This window comes from Sceloporus undulatus, chromosome 2 (genome assembly GCF_019175285.1).
Source record: "Sceloporus undulatus isolate JIND9_A2432 ecotype Alabama chromosome 2, SceUnd_v1.1, whole genome shotgun sequence".
Classification (NCBI taxonomy): domain Eukaryota; kingdom Metazoa; phylum Chordata; class Lepidosauria; order Squamata; family Phrynosomatidae; genus Sceloporus; species Sceloporus undulatus.
Window position 1 is genome coordinate 134,020,516 of NC_056523.1, and position 21,091 is coordinate 134,041,606.

The 21,091-nt window shown below is 42.0% G+C and overlaps 1 long non-coding RNA gene across 1 annotated transcript; it reads left to right on the top strand.

The window, feature by feature from the left end:
• The first annotated feature begins 1,169 nt into the window (after positions 1-1,169).
• Positions 1,170-19,633, top strand: LOC121922916. Its single transcript, XR_006102258.1, has 4 exons — positions 1,170-1,304; positions 4,163-4,504; positions 11,159-11,265; positions 14,506-19,633. It is a non-coding gene; the product is annotated as an uncharacterized LOC121922916 (long non-coding RNA).
• Positions 19,634-21,091: the final 1,458 nt, after the last annotated feature.

The following is a 21,091-nucleotide window of genomic DNA, read 5'->3' on the forward strand; positions in this document are numbered from 1 at the left end:
AACAACTACAATATACTATGCCAAGCATAATTGTGGTTGGGTAAAAGAAAGGGCTGGAACAGATGGGAAGGAAAATATGGCTCGATCCTGCATTTTCCGAATGTGAGTCGAAACCTTGCTGTCCTTGCAACTTCACAGGCTGTCAAGCTGAACACCATCAGCTGTCCATACCACAGGCTGTCCACATGTGTGGCATCAAGCTGTGTCGTGTGATTGTTATTTTTTGCTTCCTACTCACCAGTGGTTTTCTTTCACTTCCCAACTGCTTCGTCATCTAAACGCTTCACCTTCAAAGGGGCTGGAAGCTGCTTTATTTTGCCCTTGTGTTTCACACTGTGTTTCATTGTGAGTTGAAGAGAAAGAGAGGGAAAAACTAACAAAATACCAAGAGATACACTCCGAAATTCAGTGTCTCTGGGGAAATACAACAACTGTGGTTGCAGTACTGATAGGTGCTCTGAGAGCAATTTCAAAGAGTTGCACAATCCGAATGAAATCACAATTGATATGATCATCATACCACAACTACAAAAAGTAACACCTCTTGGAATGTGCCACATTAGCAGATGGTCTCGCAGATTCCTGCATTCCAGGAATCCATATCACCAAAGCATGTAAACCATTCAGCAATATTTGGCCAACTGTGAAAGTCAGAATAATAATTATAATAATAATCCTGGTGCCAAGTGATAATGTAGATTCCAAGTGAGCCTCTTTGGGGACAATATTTCTCAACTGTTGTGCTGATACTGCTATTCTGTATCCATGTATTTTGTGCAAAATGCACAGTTTTCTGTGCAAAATCTTTTCTGTGCAAAACATAATATATATTTTTTCCTGAAAAAATTCCAAAATATGAAAAAATTCAAAGTGGGTGACCATTTTCTCAACAGAGTGTCTCAGTGATTACAGGAGGGGACACATACATTTTCTCAGTTAAAACACAGACACTTTGAGTAGTTTTATATCTGTTTTCTGTGGTCACAGATTCTGCCTGCTGCTGCCTGATTAGTTTCTTTTTTAAAAAATGTGCTCAACAGCAATTGGTTTTGCTTCATGACTAATTTTTCTCACCATCACCACAACATCATACATACATTTATGTGGTTTTCCATAAGCTGACAGAGCTACCAACCCTTCAGTTGAGAATCATCTGATTTATACTGGCGGCAGGCTAGTTTTATCAACTGCAGAATTTCTACTTTCTTATGAAAACTGAGTTTTAGAGAAAGGTTTCTGCAAAATGTCTTGGATGCTTGCCACATCTTTCCTCTTCTTTTTCTCAGGAACTTCAGCTTCAAAAGGTATGCATAATTAAATTTTCTTCCCTAATTCACAACACTGTATCACGGCAGCTTAACTTAATAAATTTTTAATAGGTAAATCTCCAGAAATGTAGCATCTTTCTATTTATTCTATTCTACTTATGTTAAAATTGGCCTATAGCTATCTAGCCCAGTGTTACTCAAAGTGGTGGTAGATGGACTGATGATATTCCATGAACCATCATTTACCAGTCCCTGGGGAGTGTCAAAGAAAGAAAGAAGCAATTGTTAAGCACAATGTGCATAAATATGCTGCTGGTCCCTGGGACACTTGGAAAAAATTGATGAACCCCCAGATCAGATAGCCTGAGAAGTACTGCTGCAATCCACTCTAATAGCTATGTGTGTGTTGTGCGGGGGGTGGCTTGGATGAAACTGTACATCAGATTTTTACATGGCTTTCCCACACCAGCACAAGCTTAGTCTTTTTTTTTTGGAATTGTGAATGTTCAGAATGCTTCTATGTTACCCTACACAGAGGTAAGTCCTAGCAAGCTAAGTGTATGATTCTGCTCTATAGAAAAAATTACTAGATCAGTTCTAGGTATAAGTATTTTAATTGTGTAGAATGTTTTCAAAAAATTTCTTTCTAGCCACCAAAAGCACTGTTAGGAAATTGTGAAAGGGGAATAATATTGTCAATGTAAAACAAAAATATTTGCTGACAAGAATTTATTTATTTATTAAGAATGAGGAAGGACAGAAAGAAAGCAACAGGAAAATGCAACCAATTGTACAACTTGAGTCTCAAAACAAAACAAAACCCCAGGATAAAATAGAATTTAATAATTTAGATTCCCACTAAGGGTCTCGGACCTATCTGCTGTTATATAACAGTGGAATGGAACTCTAGGACTCATTCTGCCACTCTCTGATCTCAAAGCTGCTTCTGGATGGAGGCAGTGGAGTTTATCAGACAAGGGAAATTGGAAGTATAATCCAATGGCAGTATGAATGCAATCACTGGGTTTAACGTTATTGCGTGATAACTACCACATGCAATTTTGGGCAATGGGAAGTCAGTTGGAACGCAATTTGAATTTGCATAAATTCACTGAACTAGCAAATTCACGTGAATGTGTTCTGGCCCCATTTTCTTTTCATTCGAAATTAAGAGAAATTCCTCCCATGTGATAAACTCCAGTATTGAGGGTATTAGCTGCAGTTTTGTCTTCTCCCTTTTTTTTTTCCTACCCACATTTTCAAAAGTGTATTACAGTCTATCTACGTGTAATGTTGGCTACTACAAGACTGTAGAAATAAAGCAGTTTGACACAGCTTTAACTTTCATGTTCAGGCCTGATTTGCTCTCAGATTCATTTATTGTTCTTTTTTGGCAGTCCATAGATTCATAGAATCATAGAATCATAGAGTTGGAAGAGACCACAAGGGCCATCCAGTCCAACCCCCTGCCATGCAGGAAATCCAAATCAAAGCATCCCTGACAGATGGCCATCCAGCCTCTGTTTAAAGACCTCCAAGGAAGGAGATTCCACTACACTCCGAGGGAGTTTGTTCCACTGTCGAACAGCCCTTACTGTCAGGAAGTTCCTCCTAATGAGCTGGATCTCTTTTCCTGTAGCTTGCATCCATTGTTCTGGGTTCTGTTCTCTGGAGCAGCAGAAAACAAGCTTGCTCCCTCCTCAATATGACATCCCTTCAAATATTTAAACAGGGCTATCATATCACCTCTTAATCTTCTTTTCTCCAGGCTAAACATCCCCAGCTCCCTAAGTCATTCCTCATAGGGCATGGTTTCCAGACCCTTCACCATTTTAGTCACCCTCCTTTGGACACACTCCAGTTTCTCAACATCCTTTTTAAATTGTGGTGCCCAGAACTGGACACAGTATTCCAGGTGAGGCCTGACCAAAGCAGAATACAGTGGCACTATTACTTCTCTAGGCACTATACTTTTATTGATGCAGCCTAAAATTGCATTGGCCTTTTCAGCTGCTGCAGCTAAAATTGCTCAGGACCTTTCTCCAGCACCACATTTCACATGAGCTGATTCTCTTTATGTCAGCTTTCTTCGCTGACTAGCTTTCACACACTTTGAAAATGTGGGTAGAAAAAAGGGGGAAGACTGAACTGCAGCACGTAATTCTGGTTTCTCTGCATGTGAAAGCCATAAGATTTCTTTCTGAAATGTTGTCTTTTAATAGAAATTTAACAGTTATATAAATAAATAAAACCTGATTAGAAAAGGTGCTAATCATAAATAATTCTGAAAGTTGCATTTTATTTATTTATTCTTAAAAATAATATTTTACCTTTTTTACTTTATATACATAAAATGCTGCTTAGAATAACATAAAATAATAAACCAACTGATCAAAGTAAGAGTAACAGACATTCAATAGAATAAGACTGTTCAGCAAGAGTTGGTAGGGCTGATAGGAGTTTCAGTCCAGTGCTTGGAGGGCAACATTGTTGTTGTTGTTGTTATTATTATTATTATTTCTACAAATAAAAAAATGCTGTTGGTTGAGTGCTGGAGACTATTACTTTTCAGCAACAGAAGTGAGAAACAGAAATGAAGACCTGAGCAAGAAGAACCTATTTATACCTCTGTGCAAATGGGCAAATAATACTGGAAAAAGTATGATCCAGTATTGGTAAAAAGTGTATAATCATTTCTCAGAAACTGAAATAGCTCAAGCCCTGCCTGGATTTAGTATATTTTGACTGACTCATGCCATCTGTGAGTTTTATGACCCATTGAAATCCTAAGGCTGAGTACACACATAAGCATAATTATTTCTCTGTGATGTCCCCCAATATCTTTACTCAGGATTTCCATCTCTCTTACAATCTTTCTTTGTATTTCTTTCCAGAAAAGATGGTTAAACAGGAACTAATTGTTATCATTGCTGAGGAAGGGGAGTCTGTGAGTATGGTCTGTGAGTTTAGCCATCCGGAAATTATAGGGATGTATCTGAAACGAACCCTGGGAAAGCCCATGGATGTGCTGTATGCCTCAGAGCATGGTGAAAACAAGGCACAAGATCCTGAATATAAAAATCGCACAGAATGTTCTGTGCTGAACAATACAGCAACAATAATACTGCGACAGCTGAAGAAGAATGACAGTGATGTATATGTGTGCATGGGAAGTCTGCTAATAAACAAGGAGCCCAAGGAAGTGAACACTGGCAGTATCATTTTGGCAGTGAAAGGTAAAGGAGATGTCATTAGGAGAGTGACAATTACTTCTGCAGTGAATGGCATACTACCTCATACCCTCCAACAATCCCAATTAATCCTCTATTGTCTCACTTTTTCAGCTGCTTTAAAATGTCCCAGTTTCTCTCTTCTTCTTCCTACTTTGTTCTCAGTTTACTTCAGTTGGTGAAAACTGAGTTCAAAGTGCCAAAGCAGTTTGTACTCAACTCAACAAGAGGAGAGGAGAAGAGGCTACCAAAGTTTGCCCTTCCTAATGACTTGGGTAATTTTTTTTACTCATTTATAACTTTTGCTGTCTTGAGCACATGCTGATGTTGCTTGGCCATATTCCTAGTTTTCCTCCTGTGAAATGTTAGAGGGCCTGGTAACTTTTTATTTATTTTTATTACTAATGGGAAAACAAATATCTACTTTTATGGGTGTCTATGTACACCCACATGGCACACTAGATACTGTAGACAGTAGTGCTTTAACAAATGAATGCAAGTAGAGATAGAATCACAGAACCATGGTTCCTTGATTCTATCTCTTCAAGATTTTTTGAGGAGTCTGCATAGTTTTTAAACAGAATGAAATGGTAGGGTTTCAGGACTGAAAGCAAGAGTATCATTTCTTGATGTTAATTGCTGTCATGGTTAGCTGCTGGGCCATGGGCTCCTTGTCTGAGTCTGTCTACCTGTAATGTGGGCTGCTACCACACTGGAGAAATAAAGCAGATCGACACAGCTTTAACTTTCATGGCTTGATACTATGGAATTCTGGGGCTTATAGTTTGATGTGGAAACAGAGTTCTCTGACAGAGAAGGATAAATATCTCACAGAACTACAAGTCCCACAATTCCATAGCATAGAATCATGGCAATTAAAGACCGCCATTAAAGTATGCGCGGAGTGCGTACTAGGGTTAGGAAGGGGTGGTGCTTCTGCACCCCCTAACGCTAGAACGCGCTCCGCGCGCACAAAATGGCGACGGCCGTTCCACATGGCTGCCGCCATCAATACGTCACGGCCACGCCACCTCAAAACAAGGCGGCGCGGTTGTGACGTATTAAGGCCATGCCGCGCCACGGCGCATAGTGTGCCCTTTGCGCAACCCCGGAAGGAGCTCTGTTTCGGACGGCTGCGCCCAGCGATGCAACGGAGAAAGGGGCCAAGTGGCCCCTTTCTCCTCCTCCCTGCCGCCGTGGGGTGTCCTTGGGGCTTGAAGCCCCAAGGACATCCCTTTCCAGGCTGCGGGGAAGCAGCCTTTTGCCACTTCCCTGCAGCCTGCAAAGCGGCGGATTGGGGCCTCGGAGGCTGACGGTCTGGCAGCTGAGGCCCCGATACACTGAGGAAAGGGGCGGATGCAGGCTGCCCCAAACGGGCGGTCTGTAACCCACCAAAGTCGTGTCCAACTTCTTTATTTCTATAGTTTGCATACATCCATGGTCTTCCTGTTTTCATTTTACTAAAGATAACTATACTGTCATTTCTATTTAGTCATGCCATTTCATGATATCCACAATGGTCAATAGCCTCAGTATAATCATTGGCTCTGAGGGAAGAGTTCAGTCCTGATTTGCTCTCAGATTCATTTATTGCAGGAGCCGTGGTGGCACAGTGGTTAAATGCCTGCACTGCATAAGGTTGCGAGTTCAAGACCAGCAAAAGGGCTCAAGCTTGACTCAGGCTTGCATCCTTCCAAGGTCGCTAAAATGAGTACCCAGATTGTTGGGGGCAAATTAGCTTACAGTTGTAAACCACTTAGACACTGCTTAGGCGGTATGAAGCGGTATATAAATGAAGCTTGTTTGTTTTGTTTTATTTGTCTTTTTTGGCAGTCCAAAGATTCCTCAAAACTCTCCTCCAACACCATATTCCATACTGATTCTCTTTCTGTCAGCTTTCTTCGCTGACCAGCTTCCACAGCCATACACAGAAGCCAGAATTATAATATGGGTGATTCTGACTTTGGTAAGATATATAATTGAATACCCAAGTCAGAATCAGCCATGTCATAATATTTCTTGAGAACATTTGAGAAGCAGATGTGTATCTTTAGCTATATGAAAGAAATAGATGTGACGTATAAGATGGCCAGCCACTGTTTTGATCTGATCACAGGCTACAGCATCCAACAGGGAAGAGGCCTCTCCTTTCCTAACATTGATTCTGTGACAAAGAGCCTGTTCCCACTTGCAATTTACAACGCTTTAAAATACACCGGTATCAGTTAAATCGATTCAAAATAACCCTGGTCTTATCCCGCGTTCTGAATCGCTTTTTTTCTTCGTTCTCATTTACCAATTGATTCGCTTTAAGTGATCCGCTTTCGTTCCTAGTCAAATAAAACGGTGTATATGTCCGGGAAAGCTGCCAGCAACACTGACCGTAGCTGATAACAGAGCCTTTAGTTCAGTGGAAGTAAAGCGGACCCAGCAAAGAAGCAGTCCGAGGGCAGGTCAAGAATACGAGCCGAAGTCAGGATTCCAGAGATTCCAACGTTCTGAAAGTCAAGCCGAAGTCAGGACACTGGGAAACAGCGTAGTCAAACAGTCCAGGGTCAAAACAGCCAAGAGATAACGAAGTCCGGTCCGAAGTCAAGGTAACAGAGAATCTAGATACTAGGAGCTAGTGCTAGCAGCAATCACGCCGAGGGATCATGCAATAAACTCTAGCAACCAGCATTAGTCTCTCTCCCACTTAAGTAAGGGAAACTCTCCCTCGTGCCACCTGAGGCTGGTTGGCTAATTGCCTCTCGGCAATCCTCTGTGATCTGCGTCTGCAAGAACTCTCGGCTCTTCTCTCTTTGTAAGAAGGCACCTGCAGGCAAGCTTCGTGTCCAGACTCACCACTAGGCTGTGGTACCGAAGGAAGCCTCTCTTTGGCACTAGGACCTGGTTGAATCTCCTCCTCTGGGGCTGGAGGATCACAGCTGGGACCTGGCAGGGCAGGAACAGCACCTGGCGTTGCCTCAATCAGCCCTTGCTCTGGAGGAGGCTAATCCTCCTCCTCATCCTCCGAGAGCTGATCTTGGCTGGCCATGACAGTATATATAAATCGGTTTTAGCCTTATTTCGTTCCCACTCACCATTTTGGGGCTGTCAATCAAAGCAACATCATCATAACGTCACTTTTAAATTTCGTGGTTTGTTATAAAAGAACCAATGAGGAGGCGCTTAAAGTGCCTATGAGTCCTGCAATTATTCATGGGGAAGGATGGTTGAGGGAGAGAAAACTGCCCAAAGCACTTTTGCTGCCTTGGAAGAAAGACCCCAGGCTGGGGGAGGCTTCTGGCAAAGCGAATTTGGGGAGCCCAAGCTGTTTCCAGAGAAACTATGGGGATGGGTTTTGCAGGACAGCATCCTCTCTTGATATCTCCCATGACAGCCAGGGAGAATCCCTTCAGAGAGCCCAGAGATCAATGGGAGAGGCTTCTGGCAAAGCAAATTTGGAGAGCCCAAGCTGTTTCCAGAGAAACTATGGGGATGGGTTTTGCAGGACAGCATCCTCTCTTGATGTCTCCCAAGACAGCCAAGGAGAATCCCTTCAGAGAGCCCAGAGATCAATGGGAGAGGCTTCTGGCAAAGAAAATTTGGGGAGCCCAAGCTGTTTCCAGAGAAACTATGGGATGGGTTTCGCAGGACAGCATCTTCTCTTGATGTCTCCCAAGATAGCCAGGGAGAATCCCTTCAGAGAGCCCAGAGATCAATGGGAGAGGCTTCTGGCAAAGCAAATTTGGGGAGCCCAAGCTGTTTCCAGAGAAACTATGGGGATGGGTTTTGCAGGACAGCATCCGCTCTTCATGTCTCCCAAGACAGCCAGGGAGAATCCCTTCAGAGATCCCAGAGATCAATGAAGGAGGCTGCTGGAAAAGCAGGGAGGGAGCACTCTTCCCAAAGATTTTCTTTCCAGGGTTGGAGGAGAAGGCAGATTCCGTTTGAGAAAGAGAGATGGAAAGGCTCTATTCCCCCCCCCCCATTGATCAGAGCCCTTCCCTGCCTGGGCGAGATCAAATGCCTCCTCATGAGGAGGCTTCCCTTCCCTGCCTGGGCGAGATCAGTGCCCAAGCGGGCAGGGAATGCCTCTTTGAGAGGAGGCTTCCCTTCCTGCCTCTCCTCCGTTAGAAATGGGCTCTTCCCACACAGAGGGGAGGTTGCAATCCACCGGGGGAAGCCTTGTAGTCCTTTGGCAAATGCAGGCACTTGAGCAGCCGGGACTTCAGGCGCTTAAAGTGCTGAAGAGATTAAGCGCCTTTAAACCATTAAAATAAAAAATAAAAAAAATTCCTTATCTCTTATTGAAAGACCACAGCGGACAAAGGGGTGAGGGAAGCAAAAATGGTGACAGCCACGACGGATGGGGACAGAAAGGGCAACTCCTCCAAGGCCAGCCCCATCGCACTCCGCTCCTCCCATCCAGCTAACCTGATTTCAAAGGCTGTCGTTCCTATTTAAATGCTCCAGTTCCTATCCCGATTCAAGGGAAAAATGTAGGTTTGACCCTTCTATTTTTTTAACCCACGTTAAATGACGAAAACACGAATCAAATTTATAAACCGCTGTACGATTCGATTTCTAGTGGGGACGATTGCGGGTTGCTCTAGAACTGTTCTAGATTTAATTCGGTTTCTAATAGGAAAGATGTACCTTGGATTCAATTTGTAACACGGAGTATAAGCAAGTGAGAACACCTTGTAAGGCTCTGCCTGGCCCCCAACCTCACCTGCCTGATCTGTAGGTGTTTGACTCAAACCTACACATTTCCAGTGTCTAGCAGAGAAATCCTATACAGATTTACTGAGAAGGGAGTCCTGCTATATTGAATGGGACATATTCACAACAAGTGTGCAAAGGTTAGCAGCCTAAAGGAGGATTTACAGTCCCCCTCCTGTTAAAGTATGGTTGCATCACCTTCTCCTGGAAATGTGTAAAAACTGGTTTGTTCATGTATACCACACCCCATATCTCTCTAACCAGTCTTTCAAAATTGTTATTAGTGTTGATTTTCCAGTGTGTGACTATATTAACCAATGCTAAGATCCCATTCAAAATTCTCATTTTTTTCTTTGCATTTCTTTTTTTTTATATATTTGGAAAATTCAAAAATACATATCAATGGAAGAAGGTTATCACCAATTTATTGCTTTTGTAGTTTTTCAATAAGGAATGGCAAACCTTCCAGTTCCTGTTCTTTCAATGGATGAGCAACATAGAGTATATTCATATTATATAATTACAACACTTTAATACCACTTTATTTGCAATTTCCCCCTCACCAAACTACACATCCCAGGATTTGATAGGGCAGAGCTGTGGCAAATAAAGTGGTATGAAACTGCTATGATTGTGCAATGTAGTTATACCCATACAGAAACAGCACATTGTTACTACTATCCATCCAATTCCACCTTTTCCCCCTTCTTCCTTGGCCCTAAAAAAAGATCACTACTTATTATGGGCAGAAGAGGTAGTAAATGATATGGAAGAAAGCAAATGAATTTACTGAACTTTTCTGTCACACAGTTCTTGCAGCTGCAAACATTACAAGATGTGACATTAGCTCATTATAGAAAACTGTGGCGGGGTACAGACCGCCGCTTTGCGGCGCTCTGCCGCCGCCGCCAGTAGGTCCGCGGGGGAGCCGGAGCCTTCAGACGGCCCAACTCCCGCGCGGACCGAAAAAAGAAGCTCCAAAATGGAGCTTCTTTTCAAGTCGCGTTTGTGACGTAGCGAGGCGCCAGGGGCGCGCTCGCTACGTCACAAGCGGCGCGACACGTCTGGACGCTGTGCGTCCAGTACGCAAAGATGGCGCCGGCCATGTAGAAAGGCTGGCGCCATCTTGTACGGACAGAGTCCGTACTAGGCACAGGGGCGTCTATAAGAGACGCCCCTTTTTTAAAATGGGACGTCCTCCGGACGTCCCAAAGGGCTGTTTAGAAAGCCCCTGTATCTATCAAAACTTTTATTTAAGGAAAGTTGAGTATTGCTATGTTAATTGTTCAAGAGCAGCTGTTGAAGAACTAAATCCAGGGAGAACATTTTCATCAGTTTTCAGACAGATTGCCTATTATATATATGGAACACACTGCCTCAGAATGTGGTGGAATCTTCTTCATTAGAGGTTTTTAAACAAGAGGCAGGGTGACTATATAATGGAAGTGCTTCGATTGTGTATTCCTGCATGGCAGAGAGTTGGACTTGTGGTTTCTTCCAACTTGTATGATTCTATGATATACCTACTGATAGTCTAAATCAAAATCTGGTCCAAACTGGGAAGGTGTCCCATTATCAGGCAAATCTGGATTTGTTTCTGTTGGGAATAAACCCTAACTAATTTGAAAACCTCTTGAGTCAGCAAGCCCTAGGTATCAAATCTCAAGGAAACAGTATTGGTTTCTAGTAGAGAAGGAACTACCTGGGGTTCTGCTTAAGTACAGTACAAGGTTAAGGGGGTGGGGTGGGGAAATATTGTTATATCCATCTTGATGTTAGATCCTAGCTACTGTATAATCTACATGTCAGCAGTTTATTGAGGAGCTTAGCACAGATGAGAATGATAATCAAAAATAAACACATTGTTCAAGCATAGGGAATGGGTTCCTTTAAGTATTGGTTAGCAAGCAAAATACCAGAATAAAACTAATTCCACACTTTCTTCCACTACAGAAACTTCACAAAAGAATTCCTCATCTCCATGGATGGTGTATACCTTCATCTTGCTGTCCTTGCTGATGGTTTCAATGCTGGGATTTTTATTTCTATCTCCTATAAATGTATGCTAATACTACTACCTACGTTTGCAAGTTATACTCATCTTCCAATATAGCAAATTGGTTTTATCCCAGTGATGGGATGGGGTGGGGATTATATCTCAGATAGGACATGGTTTAAAATAATATAAAGTAATATAAAGTAAAGTAATACAAGTTGAGTTTCCCTTATCCAAAATGTTTGGAACCAGAGGTGTTTTGGATTTCAGTGTGTTTTCTGGGTTTTTCTGGGGGTGAGGTGGGGTATACATAATGAAATAGCTTGGAGATGGGACCCAAGTCTAAACATGAAATTCATTTATGCTATAGACGTATAGCCTGAAGGTAATTTATACACAATATTTTTAATAATTTTGTGCATGAAACAAAGTTTGGGTACACTGAGCCACCAGAAAGCGAAATTGTCAACATCTCAGTCTCTCATGTTGATAATTTGGATTTTTAAGTATTTCACATTTCAGAATTCCAGATAAAGAAGACTCAGACTGTAATTTTTTCTTAGAGAAAGCAGATGAATTCTCATATAAACAGTCTCCAGATCTCAATATTGCTATTGTACATGGGGGTGAATGAATACAGCAAGTCTGGGGGGCAATTTCATACCCCAAGACCTCCAAAAAAAAAAAAAAAAGGAAATGGAAATGGTCTGAAGTCTCCTTCTGGTCCTTTTCACACTACACAATTAAAACACTGTGATTCCACTTTAGCTGCCATGGTAACACCCAGCACCTATGGAATCCTGGGATTGCTAGTTTAGGGATGGGCTTTAGAATTCTCAGCTAGAGAGAGTCCCTCTAGTACCTCAGTAAACTACAAAGCCCAGGATTCCATAGGCTGTAATCATTAAAGTTAGAGTGGAACCAATATGTTATAATTGTGTAATGTGAAGAGGCCCTAGTTTAGAATTTTTTTAAAAAAATGGTGAACCTTGGGGATGAGGTTGTCTCTGCAATCTATTTAAAAGTTGAATTGATGCTCCTGGAAGCTAACATGAGAAGCAGTTTCCAATGTTTAGGGTCAGAAGATGGGCTGTTCAGGGAGACTGTAGGGGTCAAGGGGTCACAAAAGCAACCTAAGGTGGTAGTTTTCAAACTTCTTACAAACTTGTGACCTCCCTTTGCATCTCCTCCACTTGGACTGGAGGAATAGCTTGCCAAGTGCCTCTGCCTGCAAACGGGAGTTCCTAGCTGACCACCTAGCCAAGAAGATGGAGATGGTGGCATACAGCAGCAGTGAGCCCAGGCACACACTCTGCTCCAGTGGCTCTCAGGAAATAGTGCACTTACACCACTCTTCCTTGGTCAGCCGGTCCAAAATGCTGTTCATTACAAAGGCCACTTCTCCTCTGCCTTCCAGGGAGCCCAGCCAGAGCAAGGTGCTGCCAGCCTCAACTGTCATTAGGGGCTTTAATGATGCTGGCTCTCCTTTGGCCACTGTGCCTCTAGGGTGCACTGGACAACGTGAGGGGTGCTTGTTGAGGTTGATTCAGTCAGTAGTGGCAACACCCTGGATGGCACCCACTGCAGGGCAATGAGAGAGCAGTGGCCAAAGGGGATGCTCACCTTTCTTTGCTGTGTTGGCAGTTCCCTCCTCAGGAGGTGGCCACCACTCCAGCAATGCCTGGAAGGGCATGCTTGTTCCTTTTCACCCCCCAGCAGAAGGAGGTCCTGACCAGGTACCCTCTTCTGGGGTGCCACTAGGTGTGACACCATTGGTTGAAGTATTATTCTGGGGACTGGGGCAGTGATGGCATGTGGGGAAGAAGTAGTAATGACTTGGGATGTCCCCCACCAACCAGCAAGCTTCTCTACTCTTCTTCTCCTCCTCCTCCTCCCCCCGACAGAAAAGGTTTCAGAAGAAGGAAGAGCCTCAACCTCCCCCCCTTGGGCAACTCTCACATCCTTCTCAGTGCCCCCCACATTGTTTGAGACTCACTGTCCTGAGGGAGCAGCAGGAGTTCATTTTCCATTTTAAGGACTGTAAAGGGTTCGTATTAATTCTGGTCCTGCAAGACAAAACAGTAGGAAGGCCTGGGATCCAAATCTTGGACAAAACACATGGATAGGACTAGTGGATAGGATTATTCTTATTCAATACAAAAGACAAGCTGTCTTATGGGTTTGGCTCAATAGCCTTTATAGCAGAGTAATAATGCCGGTTCTTTTCCAAACTGCTGTAGTCGTGATCAGTGGTGTACCAGCAGTTGCTATCACCCAGTGAAGGTGAAGGCAGCAGGGGTCAGACTGCCTCAGCTCCTGGATTCATTTGGGCTCCAGCATGGTTGCAACCATGCCAAAGCCCAAAGAAAAGAGGCTGTCCTCCCCCAGCAGCCACTGCTGCTGGAGGGGGAAGTGCCAATCCTCCAGAGGTTCATTTTGGGCTCCATTATGCTTGAAACCATGCCAAAGGCCAAACGGATGGGACAGCCCCTCCAGCAGCCGCCTCTGCTCGAGGGCACAGTGCCAGTGCCCCGGAGGTCTGTTTGGGATAAATCGTGGCTGCAACCATGGTGAAGCTCAAACAGAAAGGACTACCATGACTGCTGGACAAGTAAGAAAGAGATGTAACACCCTTTCTCATGCACCCAACAGTCGTGCTCACTGTAGTATCACCTAGTGTGGTCCGCACATCTCCCCCCCCCCCCCCCCGTAACAACCTTAGTGACGCCACTGCTAGTAATATATCTCACAAACTGGCTTTATAGAGGAGGTTGCACTTATCATTTCCTGTGTCTTCTTACAAGAATTAGTTCTTCCTACAAGAATTAGTTCAAAATAGCCTGGCCATCCTCACCTCCTGCTGATAGGTCAAGTCAGAAAGTGGTTCCATCAAAGAGAAGAGATTTTGAAGATCCATTGGAGCAGAGAGTGTGACTGGGATCATTGCAGTCAACATTGTTGTTCTTGTTCTTGTTTGCTTCCAAGTCTTTTTTGACTTATGGCAACCTTAAGGTGACCCTATCATGGTGTTTTCTTGGCAAGTTTCTTCAGAGGAGGTTTGCCATTGCCATCTTCTGAGGCTGAGAGAATGTGGTTTGTCCAGGATCACCTAATGTGTTTTTGTGCTTGAGTGGAGATTTGAACCATGGTCTCCAAAGTTGTAGTCCTATGCTCAAACTACAATACCACGCTGGCCTTCCCTCTCCTGTGTAAGGACATGAAAATCATTAACAGTCTAGTACGGCTCTCTCCTGAGCAACACATATTAATTGCTGCCTATTTTCTACCCCCTGTTCTTTAACAGATCAAGAAATACTGCAAAAAAGGAAAGAAAAGGGAAATGCAAAATATAGTCTATGAAGACATGACATGCAGCTTGCGGCGCAACACAGTGCCTGAACCAAATCTGTATAAAGAATAATATAGCTGAAGTCTTCTGGAATTCCAATTCATTTTCCTATTTGTTTTAGAATTTCAATTCATTTTGGAAGACAATCCAAATGTATACAATCTGAGCAGCTGTTAGTATTTTTTGTATACTGGAGCCCTTTCACAAAATGCAATTATAACACTATGATTCTGGTTAAGTACCATGGTTCCATCCCAAGGAATCCTGGGATTGGCAGTGGAGGGTCGAGAATTTTGATTCCTTAGCCAGGGGGTTCCTCTGGTACATCTGACCAAACTTCCAATCCACAGGATGCTGCCATGGCCATTAAACTGGAAACCATAGTGCTAAAATTATGTAGTGTGGAAAGGCCCTTCATTTGTGTTGGCTGAGCAGAGTTTGGAATTTGAATCCTGTTCAAAATCTGCACTCTAATGTAAATTTAAACCTCCTCCTCCTCCTTGATATACACAATTGATATATTTTTTATGCTTCAAACTGAATTGTAGCACTCAGGTTGCTTAATACACTCTTTTACATGAGGTTCAAGAGCTCTTTGCTTGTTAGGTTGTTGTTATTGTATGCCTTCAAGTCATTTCCTTGATATGTAGCCTGTTAAAGTTATAACATTCTTATGGCACTATATCTTTGCTATGTGCTGTTAACATATGACATTGCATTACATTATTTACAGCATTTAATTTTGCATTTAAGGGGGATGGAGGTAGGAGTGAAAAAAGCCATTATAGTTTGATAGTTTTTTGTGGGTTTTTCAGGCTATGTGGCCATGTTCTAGCAGAGTTTCTTTCTGACATTTCGCCAGCATATGTAGCTGGCATCTTCACAGAATGCTTTGCCTGGAAAAAGTTGGCTGTATATATACTGTGAATGCAGGAGTGATTTGCATGTGTATTGTTCATTGTTAATGGCCGGCCCCAGGCTGGGAGTCTAATGCAAAAGAGGATTAATGTCTGCTAACTGGTGATCATTATCTGCTGGGAAAGCCCCTGATTCTGAGTGGTTTCCCATTTGCTGAGTCCTTATTTTGCTATTCCTCAGGACTGGTAGCCAAATTTTGTTCACTTTAAGGGTTTCTTCTTTCTGGTTAAAATTGTCCAGGTGTTTGTGGATTTCAATGGTTTCCCTGTGTATCTTTACATGGCAGTGGTTGAGTTGTATCCTTTTTTTTATGACCTTCACAGCTTGGGCTGAAGATGCAACTGAAGGAAGAAGAAATCATCCTATTGGGATTGCATTAGAGGCCACTAAATATAAGATTTGTATTGGAAATATCTAATAATGCTGACATATTCAGAATGTTGCCTAGATATCTTGTAGTTATGGCTTTGCCATTTTTCATTTCCTAGGCAAAACTTTGTGCACTGCCTTATAATACTAGTTAACACTGAGGCAACTGGAATAGTAGTTAAATGTGTAGATAATAATGTCACAAGAGTCGTACAGCTGTTTGTAAACAGCTTGGCTGAACAAGCAGAGTGAGGTATGAAGTTTTTGTTCATACATGATAGCCATCATACAGTCATAGAGCTAAGGTAAGATTATCTGCATATGTTTTGATGAAGCAGAGGAAATGAAAAAAAAATACAATAATAGTAAAATAAAATATTATATAGATGAAGGGAAATGACTTCATTTTTAGAAGCAAAATAAAACAATATTTTAAAATAAACGTGACTTTGATCTGTCAAATGGGATGCTGATAAAGACAGGGGCACAGAACAGTAGGTGACTGCAATATAGGAAGCAGTTCCATATATAATAAAGGTCCTCAGAATCACTGTGAATGTTTCCCCCCTGGTAAAAGCAACACAGCTCTCCAAAAACATCTTCTGCTGGGAGTGTGCAGTCTCACAGTCATGGGTATGTGGAAATTTGAACTTTTTCATAACTGCTGCACAGGCCCTGCAGGAAAGCAACACTGAGACTAGAAAAATACTTTTTTTGTACCTTAATATCCAGAATCGTAAAGCCACAATATTCAGTATCTATGGTAGAGGGATTCTGGTAAGTCTAGCCAAAGTAGCAAAAAATTTCCAGGCTCTGCTGAGTATATTGACATGGATCAGATAGAGACATTTTGGGTGTTTCGAGGTGTGGAAGAAACAAATGTCTCAGAATGCCTCGTCTGCTTTAGTTCTGCACATTCAAAATAGAATCTTCTGCCTTTCTCTTTTGCAGTGGGATGAATGAGCTCTCAGTGTTGTGTGGGGCAGAGTGATGTAAAATTTTGATGAGTGGGACTTACAACAAAATGGTGCAGCATGTAGTGTTTTGGTTTAAGATTTCTGACAATGCGTTCTATCCCACCCCCTTTTTTCCATTTCACATCCCTGACAGAATTCTGGGTCTTGTGAAAGTGCTCCCCCCTATTTCTCTCTACTTTGGTATGCTGGCAAAGTTTAAGGTTTCCAAAAGCAGGGTGAGTAAAGTGTGTCCTCCCAGACAGTGTATTGCAGCTTCCATCATCCCTAGCCAATAGAGCCAATGGTGAAGAATTCTGGGAGTGCCACTGTAACATCTGGAAAGCTGGTGTTTGCTTACCTCTAGAGACAAGAGACAATTTGGGTACAAAAGGATTGCCATATGGACAGTACAGAGTAGGAGAGTGCTCTATGTATTTATAGGAATATGACCAGGCTTTGCAAGCATTTTACTCTGTAGGGCTGAACTCCAATTTGAAAGATTCATAGCTGCATTCCAGCAGTGAGTGGGGCTTAGGACACAAGGTGTGGTCAAGAACAAGTAGGCAGGACTATTGTGGCAAGGACAGATGTGATTCTTACCAATCTGGATTTTTTTTTACATCAAAGAAACAAAGCTCATTTCTATGCATGTCTACTTAGGAGATATCTGTATTTCACAGAACAAACTTTCTGGGTAAAGAACCACCGAGAAGGTCACAGACCACATTTTCCTGTCTGTATTTCAAGAGTATCATGTAAGAGTATTACTGTATGGATGCAAGACTTCCGAGTGACCAAGAGCATTTATACAGATCACACCATACCTGTTCGTTAATAAGTGCAGCCTCTCCTAATGTCATTTCTTCTCATTGCCTATCCTGCTGAATGATGGGAGTTGTAGTCTAACACATTTCAATGATGATGGGTTGGGGAAAGATGGACATTAGTGAGAAGGTGGATTCCACAGTTTTGTTATGTGTGGCATAAATTCCTTGGATTTATCTCCAGAATCTCTCACCATTTAGCTTTATTGGATTGGATTTCCTAATACTGAGGGGGGGTGGGTAATCTATTGACAGTTCATGGATGAGGAAGAAGGGTCACCTCACAGTGGAAGGGTGGGTGCACACAAGTACATACACACACACACAAAGCTCATACTACAGGTCAGCAGTGCCTCCATCTGATAGCCTTCCTGCAAAACCTAACTGGAGCATCATGAAACAAATTCTGCATTTCCTTCCTTCCTTTTATAACCCATTTCCCCCCAATATACAGTTTACAGTGGAGAACTGAAATACAGTTAAATCAATACTTGGTACAAACACTGAAAAACTATTAAATAGAGAATTATTAAAATATTTAAAACAGTTTAAAACATATACAGAACAATAAAGGTCTTTGGTGAAGGGTGAAAAGAGACCAAAGAGGGGTCCAAGCTAGCTTATGGAAGGGACTTCCAAAGTGTGAGGGCAGCCATTAAAAGGTTCTCTCATTTGTCTTGATCAACTATACTTGTGATGGTGGCAGTAACAAGAGAATGTCCTTCCTGGAGAGTTTGTTGATTGTGCAAGCTTTTAGTCAGACAAGCCATAGTCTGGAACTTGGATTCTTCCAAGCAATGCATTATAATTAGTTTTCTTTAGTAAAAATTACATGAATCTGAGTAATATTGGTAATGATTTCAATTTTTAACCCTAAGAAATGTTATGATAATAATTACATTCCCTTGGGTTAAGGAGAAAGGCAGGATAAAAATAAAATAAAATCAATAAATAAACAAATAAATCAGAGTGGACTTGGAGGTGATTCTGGGATTTTTTGGTACTAAGAAATGTTATTCAAATAAGTAAATCTGACCAGGTTGAGGGTGATTTCATGTCTTCATACTGAAAAAAATTCATTATAATAATTTCAGGCACAACAGTTCAAGAAGGATAAAAGCTGGAACATGTTGAGAGAGGTGACCTAGAGAGTGAAAGTTCTGGAAACCGAGCCATATGGGGAATGGCTTAGGGAGCTGGATATAGTTTGTGTGTCATTTCCACTTCACTTTCCAAAGCTGTGTGTTCAAAAGGTGCTTCCTTGAATGAATATGTAATCTTTTCATCTTTTGTATTATAGTTCTTCTGTGTACTGTTTCCTTCATCTTTTTTTTTTCTTGATCATGTAGTGTGTTTTCCTGCTGATCATATAGCATCCTCACTCTTGGTTTTAATTTCCCTTTGGCTTCTCAGATCTTGCAGATGAGGCCTCTTTCTACTTTTCATTTTTTGTTATTATTTTTCTCTCTGCATTGAATATAATAGTACTTCCTTTGTCCCTGTGTACAAGTTGCTGAGCAGTTGTGTTCAGGATTTTATCTTTGTCACCTTTTTCTTTTGTTTCTTGCCTATCCTTAACTGTTACAAGAGTTTGTCATCCACTGAGTTAGTATTTTGGACTATGTTCTAGAATACAGAGGTTTGGCCCTGATTTCCATTATTTCCCTCCCCAACACTTGCAACATCACTCTCATTTATTCTTCTACAACTAGTGCAGTTGGTAGTCATGGTTATCTGAAATGTTGGTATTGTGGGCTATTTTCCAGAACACAGTTGTTTTGCCTGGAATAGGTAGCAAGAAATTATTCCTTAGCAATTTCTGTGATTTGTGGCATCTCTCCCATTTAATGTTTTGTATCTGCAGAATTTGCTTCCTGAAAAATTGCAATCCCTGGTCATTTTCTAGATGTTTTGTCTGGAGGGGGTGAAAAGAGTGTGGCTGGTGAATCTGTTGGTTGGACAGCTGAGGGAAGCACCATCAATGAAAGATAATGTCAAATAAAATGTATTAATCTTTAAAGCTACCAGAAGACTATTGCGTCATTATTTCTGCAAAAGATTAACATGGGTCCAAAACACACTGCAGAAATAATCCAATTTGAGACCATATTAACTATCCTGGCTCAGTGGCAGGGAATCTTGAGAACTGAGAACTATAGTTCCCAGAATTCTCTAGCACTAAGCCAAGACAGTTAAAGTAATCTCAAACTGGATTATTTCTGAAGTGTGCTTTGGACGATGATAAACTCCCTGAAAAATCTGTTTTCCTTTGTGCATGAACACACACACACACACACACACACAAACATACATGTTCAAAGCAAATAACATTCCAGTGTGGCAAACCTTTGCCCCCCAATAACCCCACACATCCCCCCATTTTATTTCCACATTTTAAAATAAATTCCTCCAGTCCTGCACTTCTCTTGACCTCACAGTTTCTGTTTTGTTTCCCTGCTATGGAATACTCTGCAGTAAGGAATGGAATGTTTTCCTGACAAATGCAAATATATAACTCATATTTACCTTAAGGGCCTATTTAATTTAGAGGCTGTGTCTGAGTAAAGGGTTCAAAAGAACATGCATCAAAGACAAGGAAATGTGGAATTAGTCCTTCCCAGAGAACTTCATTTACAATTTGAAATTACTTGCAAGAAATCTAAAACCCACATTAAACATTTACCCTTTCTCAATGAGCATATAACTGTCTGTCTATCTATGAATCTATTGATCCTGTATCTGGCTTTCTCTCATTTCTTTTCCATCTGGGATCAGGGAAAGTACAACATAGCTTATATTTTTCTGGAAACCCTGTAATAATCACCATGTCTTTGCACTGTATGTAGCTCTGGGGAGGAAACAGCTCTTTGCACACACCACAAAATTACAACATTCACCTGGGTAACTTTGGATAACAAAAGCAAGCTCTTTTTCCCCTCCCCACTACTAGAGGGACTCATTTTCTGCAGTCCATCTCTGCTTTCAGATGGATGCAGCACCAGAGGAGCACCATGATCTCATGTGCCGTGTGGAGTGGCATGTGGCATCAGGGCACCCTGGGGGCGCAGAGTTATGTGTGCATCATGAGGACGCTATGCCCTGACTTGACCCCCATGTCTGTCTTAATGGCCAGTGTGTACAGGGCCTTTGTCTAAAATGGAGATTAGATCATCTTTAGACATTTGTCAGGAGAACAAAAGTTTCATATACAGATAGGAGCAACTGCAAGAGAGGGCCACTGTCATCTAGCTTTGTTTGGGCTTGCCATTGTAGGGGTCCCTGGGCTGCTTCTGCAGATTAAGCCATGTCATCTTGTCATTCACAACAATTGCAAAAGTGGATTACGATACAGTAAGTTTGGCTTAATGCCACCATAACTGCCTAGCAGAAAGCCAACTATTTTCTCAGGGTTTTTCCCTTATGCTGCTGCTGAGTAAAATCAACCAGGATAATCAAAAGAATGAGTACCCTCGA